The sequence below is a fragment of the Octopus bimaculoides genome, chromosome 4, assembly GCF_001194135.2.
Source record: "Octopus bimaculoides isolate UCB-OBI-ISO-001 chromosome 4, ASM119413v2, whole genome shotgun sequence".
Lineage (NCBI taxonomy): Eukaryota > Metazoa > Mollusca > Cephalopoda > Octopoda > Octopodidae > Octopus > Octopus bimaculoides.
The window spans coordinates 116,644,347-116,650,887 of record NC_068984.1 but is presented as its reverse complement, the minus strand read 5'-3'; the positions used below and the strand labels follow the sequence as shown (position 1 = coordinate 116,650,887).

At 37.3% G+C, this 6,541-nt stretch overlaps 1 protein-coding gene across 1 annotated transcript in view; it reads left to right on the top strand.

The window, feature by feature from the left end:
- The window catches only part of LOC106876364 (uncharacterized), a 77,733-nt gene that overhangs the window by 21,779 nt on the left and 49,413 nt on the right, over positions 1-6,541 (top strand). The window lies entirely within an intron of this gene.

Below are 6,541 nucleotides of genomic sequence, written 5' to 3'. Positions count from 1 at the left end.
AATTAGCTCCAAGAAGCCATCGCCTCTAGCTAGCTATGTGACACACGAAACCTGTGTCCTTTATAACCTTCGAACAGGGGAGGTCAGCAGTGTCCCCCTGCTGATTTGGCATCTGCAGACTAGTTTCTGAAAACCAGTGGATAGATTCCACTGAAATTAGATAAATAACTTTCGAACAGATAGTCAGCAGCGCCGCCTGGCTAGGGCTTGGCTGCTCTGCATTGACAAGGGGCAACACCCTGAAACTAGTCTGCAGATGCCAAATCAGCAGGGGGACACTGCTGACCTCCCCTGTTCGAAGGTTATAAAGGACACAGGTTTCGTGTGTCACATAGCTAGCTAGAGGCGATGGCTTCTTGGAGCTAATTCACGGCAGCTTTCGTCCTAATTTTGGGACTGCCATGTTGGCTTGGCGATAACTATTAACATACATACATATATATATATATAAATATACATACATACACACATGCATGCATACATACATACGTACGTACATACATACATACATACATACATACATACATACATACATACATACATACATACATGCATACATATGATGGCCTACTTTCAGTTTCCATCAACTGACTCCACTTACAAAGTTTGGGTTGACTCCTAGCTATAGTAGAAGAATCTTGCCCAAGGTGCCACACAGTAGGACTGAACCTGAAACTATGTGACCGAGTAGCTAATAAAATCTGCATACAAACAAAAGGTAAGGCTATTATCAAAAGAATGCTAAATATTTGATCCAGTGAGCTTTCATTTCTGTTAAATAAATCCAAATATTCAGCTATTTCTATTAAACCAAAAGCCATATGAAGCAATGACCCCTGACAGAGATCAAAACCACTGCATTATCTGTGAGTGGTTCCAACATGGTGGTTCTACTTGCTGTGGCTCTCCAGGCCAAAGCTGTTTGATTTATATTTCTATGCTTCCATATCGACTGACTGGTTTTATGAGATGAGATAAGAACCTTGCCAAAGTGTTGATGTTGTTGTTGTTGTTGCTGTTAGAGATCATTGAGTGATATAGCATCATAAATAGCAATCAATTTGTTGATGGTAAGTTATTAGTTTCAGCTGCCAGATTTGATATAGATTTTTAACTATTTACTTCAAAAAATTGTTTGCTGTATTTAAAATTTCAAAACAAACTGTGAATTCTATAGCCTAAAGCTGGCTGCTACTATTATAACTTTTACTCTGGTTGTGTCATAGAAAAACTGAGTTCTCTTATAAATATTGGCTTTGGAAAAGGGCACAATTTATTGACATCCCTCTGTTCTTTGCCTACTCCAGGCATTTAGGAACATTTGGATTCTTTTTTTTTTTCTTTATAGTCAGAGAGAAGGGCAGCACTTGTGACTTTTATTTTTTCAGGGCATAAGACACTTGAGAGAGAGAAGGAGGAAGTTGTCCTCCAACTGGAGACCTGGCCTGAATGTTTTTAACATGAATGAGCCCTGTTATAAAGGCACCTAAGAACCAGATGACCTAAAAATCAGATGGCAGGGTTAAATTAGGCTGTGGATTAATCCTTTAGCATTCAGATTACTCAGTCAAAGGTAAAAGGTAAAGGGTGAAGACTACCTTTGCTCATGAATTACCATGGGATTGCACCTAGAAAGTTACCCTCTGAGACACAAGTCCAGGCAAGGTTGTTTTTATGGAAGACCAGCAGTCACCCATGCATATCAGCCTCCTCTCTTCGTACCACTGATGTTATCCAAGGGAAAGGCAAAGGCCAATACAGCTTGGCACCAGCGATGTCGCAACTCATTTCTACTGGTGAGTGAACTGGAGCATCATGGAATAAAGTGTCTTGCTCAAGAACACAACACACAGCCCGGTCCAAGAATCGAACTTACTACCACATGATTGTGAGCCCAATGCTCTAAACACTGAGCCATGTGCCTTCACAATTAATTGCCGTAATTGTAACCCAATAACAGGCTTGTTATTTACTGTACCAGAGCTATTATAAGAATTTCCCCAGAAATAATCACTGGTCAGATTTGTCAAGACAAGCCAACCAGCAAGAAACATTGAAGTCGACCAAAATTGGGATGGTTGTATAATATCCATAGTCTCAGTTGGTCATGCTTGCGAATCCAGCTGGAAAGTGTGAACTGACAGTTGCTTCTGATAGAACCTTGTGGAGGAAGTACCTGAAGTGTCTATCCCCAAGACCCTCCCAGTAACAGTTGGTGGGGCAAGAAAATAGATAGATGGATGGATGGATGGATGGATGGATGGTTATTTACTGTGCATCTAATAGGATGCTGGATGACAGAATTGTAAAGAACACCAGAGAAAAAACTTTAAAGTACTTAAATATAACAGTCTATGCTCTGAGATGAAATCCAACTAAGGTCGGATGTTAGCCTTTTATCTTTCCGATGTTTATACAATATACACTAGCAAAGTACTATAGTTGATTTAATCAACTGTTTGCATTCCATTAACATGTACTTAATTGATTTCTAAGGCTAGTTAGTGTTAATGCTAGAAACAATAATAACAGTAATCCTTTTGTTTACTTTGATAAACAATATGAACAATCTATGGTACCTATTAGCAACTTGCTTGACATGTCCTTAAAAGGCAAAGTAACTTGGTAACGGAGTTTAAACTGTTGGCCCATCACCTACAATTCTTTCACTAATTATCAATAAAAAAACTTTAATCTAACTAAACTTTAGTAATATTTCACAGCTTTTTCTTTCTTTTACTTTTTCCAGTCATTGGACTGGCCATGTTGGGGCACTACCTTGAAGGGTTTGAGTCAGATAGATTGGCCCCAGTACTTATATTTAAGTGTAGTCTTATTCTTTTCATCACTTTTGCTGAATTGCTAAGTTACAGGGATGTAAACAAACGTACACTAGTTGTCAAGTAAGGTGATGACAAGCACAATCACACACACACATATACATATACACATACACATACATACATACTTTCCAAAAGTATATCATTTAAATATGTATAAGCATGTCTAGATATGCAACTATATGCATGAGAATGCATACATAAAACATACAAATCTGCACATGCATACACGCATACATACATACATATACACATACATACAAACAAAAATCCCCTGTTGTTGATGTTGAAATTCCAATGAAGGAGCCTTGGATCTAGGTTAGAAACCGGTTCTTTCTCTATTGGCAACAAAATCTTGAAATAAACTGAATAATGACATACATACACACATATACATCTATCTATCTATATATATATATATATATATATATGTCCCTTTCCTTTTTTCTCTCTTTCTCATCCCTCCCTAATTCTTCAATCCTTCTACCTATTACCTCTCTCCTTCCACGTGACCAGTGTTCGGCCAAGCCTGACCTTTCTTGGTTTGGCTACCATCCATGTAGCATCTCTTATATTTCTTCCTATGACTTTCATCTTCTATGTTCCTGCTGTAAGACTTCACTTCCACACACACCATCTTAATTCAATTCGTCCTTAGTCGAAAGACACCTTTTGTTCATGACCTGTTGTTTGTAATTGTGTACCATTTCTCTGTTTTTTTTTTTTGGTCCTTGTTTTCATATACATTTGCTTGCTTTCTTCCAAAGAATCTAATGCACTTAGCTTAGATTTTCTTGGGTCTGGCCAAATTAGTGCCATCTCGAGTGTAACAGGCTGAAACTGCAAAGATGATCTGGTACACGACTGAAGATTGAAAGCTCCAAAGGACTCGTCATTGTTTTTTCCTGTCCTTTTTTGTATCGTCTAACTGTCCAAATGTTTTTTTGTTGCCTGTTACATTCTTGTTCCATTTTTTGTTTTGTTTATATATATATATATATATGTATATATATATATATAATGCAACCACATATGGATCGTTGGTGATTTTTTTCCTCCGTCTTCCTTTTCTCTTGGACTTTCCTCCATATCCTGTTTCTGACAAAGAGCTTTGCTCGAAACATAAAACTACCTTTCTTTTCTTCCCTGAACATCTGCTAATACTTTGCATGTACCACATCTTCGTGTTGTTGTTTTTTTCTTATGTTTTTCCTTTGTTTTTTATTAGATTATATATATATATATATATGTGTGTGTGTGTGTATACACACACACACACACATACCTACATACATTCACACACACACACACATACACATATGTGATGGACTTCCATACAGTTTCTGCCTACCAAATTCACTCACAAGGCATTGGTCAGCCTAGGACTATAGAGGAAGACACTTGCCCAAAGTGCTGCACTGTGGAACTGAACCCAAAACCACATGACATAATTGATTTCAAACTTATTTCATAGAATTGTTTTAATGACATGACAAATTTGTCTACACCTAGTATCTTGTCTTAGGCAGTAGGGCTTGGTGGGAGAAGGTTTGGCAGGTGTAATTAGCAAAATGAACTAATTACACTTGAACTTCTTAATTAACGCAACAATTCTTTAATTGGATAAAACATACTAATTGATAGTGTACTTTGTATTGTTGATGCATAAATGAATAAAAAATGAATAAAAATCAAAAGTATAAATTAAAAGAATATGCTTGATTATCAGTTATTCATTTATGTGTGTTATATATATATATATATATATATATATATATATACAGGGTGTGGGTGAATATATTGTCTACATTACACAAAATAACACTGACATTTCGATTTAACAGATATATTTACCAAAATTACATGAAAATATTTTGAATTACTAAAGTGTAAATTTATTCAATAAAATCACCATTGACTTCAACCATGGCCTCCAGACAACTTCAGAATCTCCTGCAACTCTTCTGGACAGTCTCCTTGTTTAAGTTGGTGAATGCTGCCATAATCTTTGCCTTCTGTTCATCTTTGCTGTTAGAAGGGGTTTTGTTGGTCTCTCGCTCAACTGCACCCCACACATAATAATGAAAGGAGTTGTAGTCTGGGGAGTTAGTGGGCCAGATGTTAGGGATGATGTGGTCACAGAAATTGTTTGACAGCCATGACTGGGTTCTCCTGCTTGTGTGGTATGGTGTAGAATCCTGTTGCCAGACATAGGGTGTTCCAGCAGCCACTCTCTTGGTCCAGGGCAGCACTACCTCCTCCATGCACTTGATGTAGGCCTCCATGTTGATTCTGAGGCTGTGTGGGAAGATGAATGGAGGCATAACGTCGCCATTACTAGTGACCACTCCAAACACCATGAGGTTGACTGGATGTTTCATTTTTATCACTCTTGGTACATCTTTTGGGTACACAGCATCTTTTGAGTACACGGCTGTTCTGTATGTTCACCATCTTTTTGTATTGGAGCTTCCGGCGTGAATACCAAACAGTACAGCATGTCATTTCCAAATTTCTGGCAGAGTGAATTGCGTCACGGTGCTGTTTTTCACTTAGATGGTGCTCAACGGAACCTACTATACTGTGTAGTCAACAAAATCAAAAATAAGCAATGCGCATGCGCAAAGTAACAAATATAAAATGGCAACAATTTACTCATTGCATATATATGTATGATAAGCATATATTATATGCATATATAAACACACACACTCACATATATTGGTGACAGTTGTTTACAACTGAGTGTCATCATTGTTATCTTAGCATCCACTTTCCAATGCTCACATGGGTGAAACTGGATTTGTTGAGGCAGATTTTCTATGACCAGATGCACTTCCTGTCACCAAACCTCACCTGTTTCCAAGTAAGATAATCTTTTGCTATGACCAGACATGTTTTATGGAAGATTGTGAATGAAGGATCTCCTTTCATGATGGTGGTACTCATTTACAACTATCACAAGATATGAAGGCAAGGAGACAGCAACACAGACACACATACATGGATATCTGTACATACAGGGTTATTCAAAAAGAATGAACCAAATTGATTACGCAATATTTTAATAAGGAAAAGCAACAAAAAACTCCAGCTAAGTCACAAGTATTTACTCACAGTCAACTTTTATTTCCTGTCTTTACAAGTGTTCAATGTGGCCACCACCTGCAGCACAGACAACATTAATGCGATAAGAGAATTCCTCCATGACGCGTATCAGCATATCATGATCCACTGACTTGATCGCTGTTGTGTGATTTTTTTCTTGTGGAGATATGTAAAAGAACATATTTATGTTCTAACCACTAACCCTGATGACCTTAAACATAGAATAACAACAGTGACTCGACTCAGTGCATTGTGATATGCTGATACGCATCTGAGAGGAATTCTCTTATTGCATTGATGTTGTCCGTGCTGAAGGTGGTGGCCATATTGAACACTTGTAAGACAAGAAATAAAAGTTGATTGTGAATAAATACTTGTGACTTAGCTGGAGTTTTTTGTTGCTTTTCCTTATTAAAATATTGCATAATGGAATCAGTTCATTCTTTTTGATTAACCCTGTGTATATATATATATCATCATCATCATCATCATCGTTTAACGTCCGCTTTCCATGCTAGCATGGGTTGGACGATTTGACTGAGGACTGGTGAAACCGGATGGCATATATATATATATATATATATATATATATA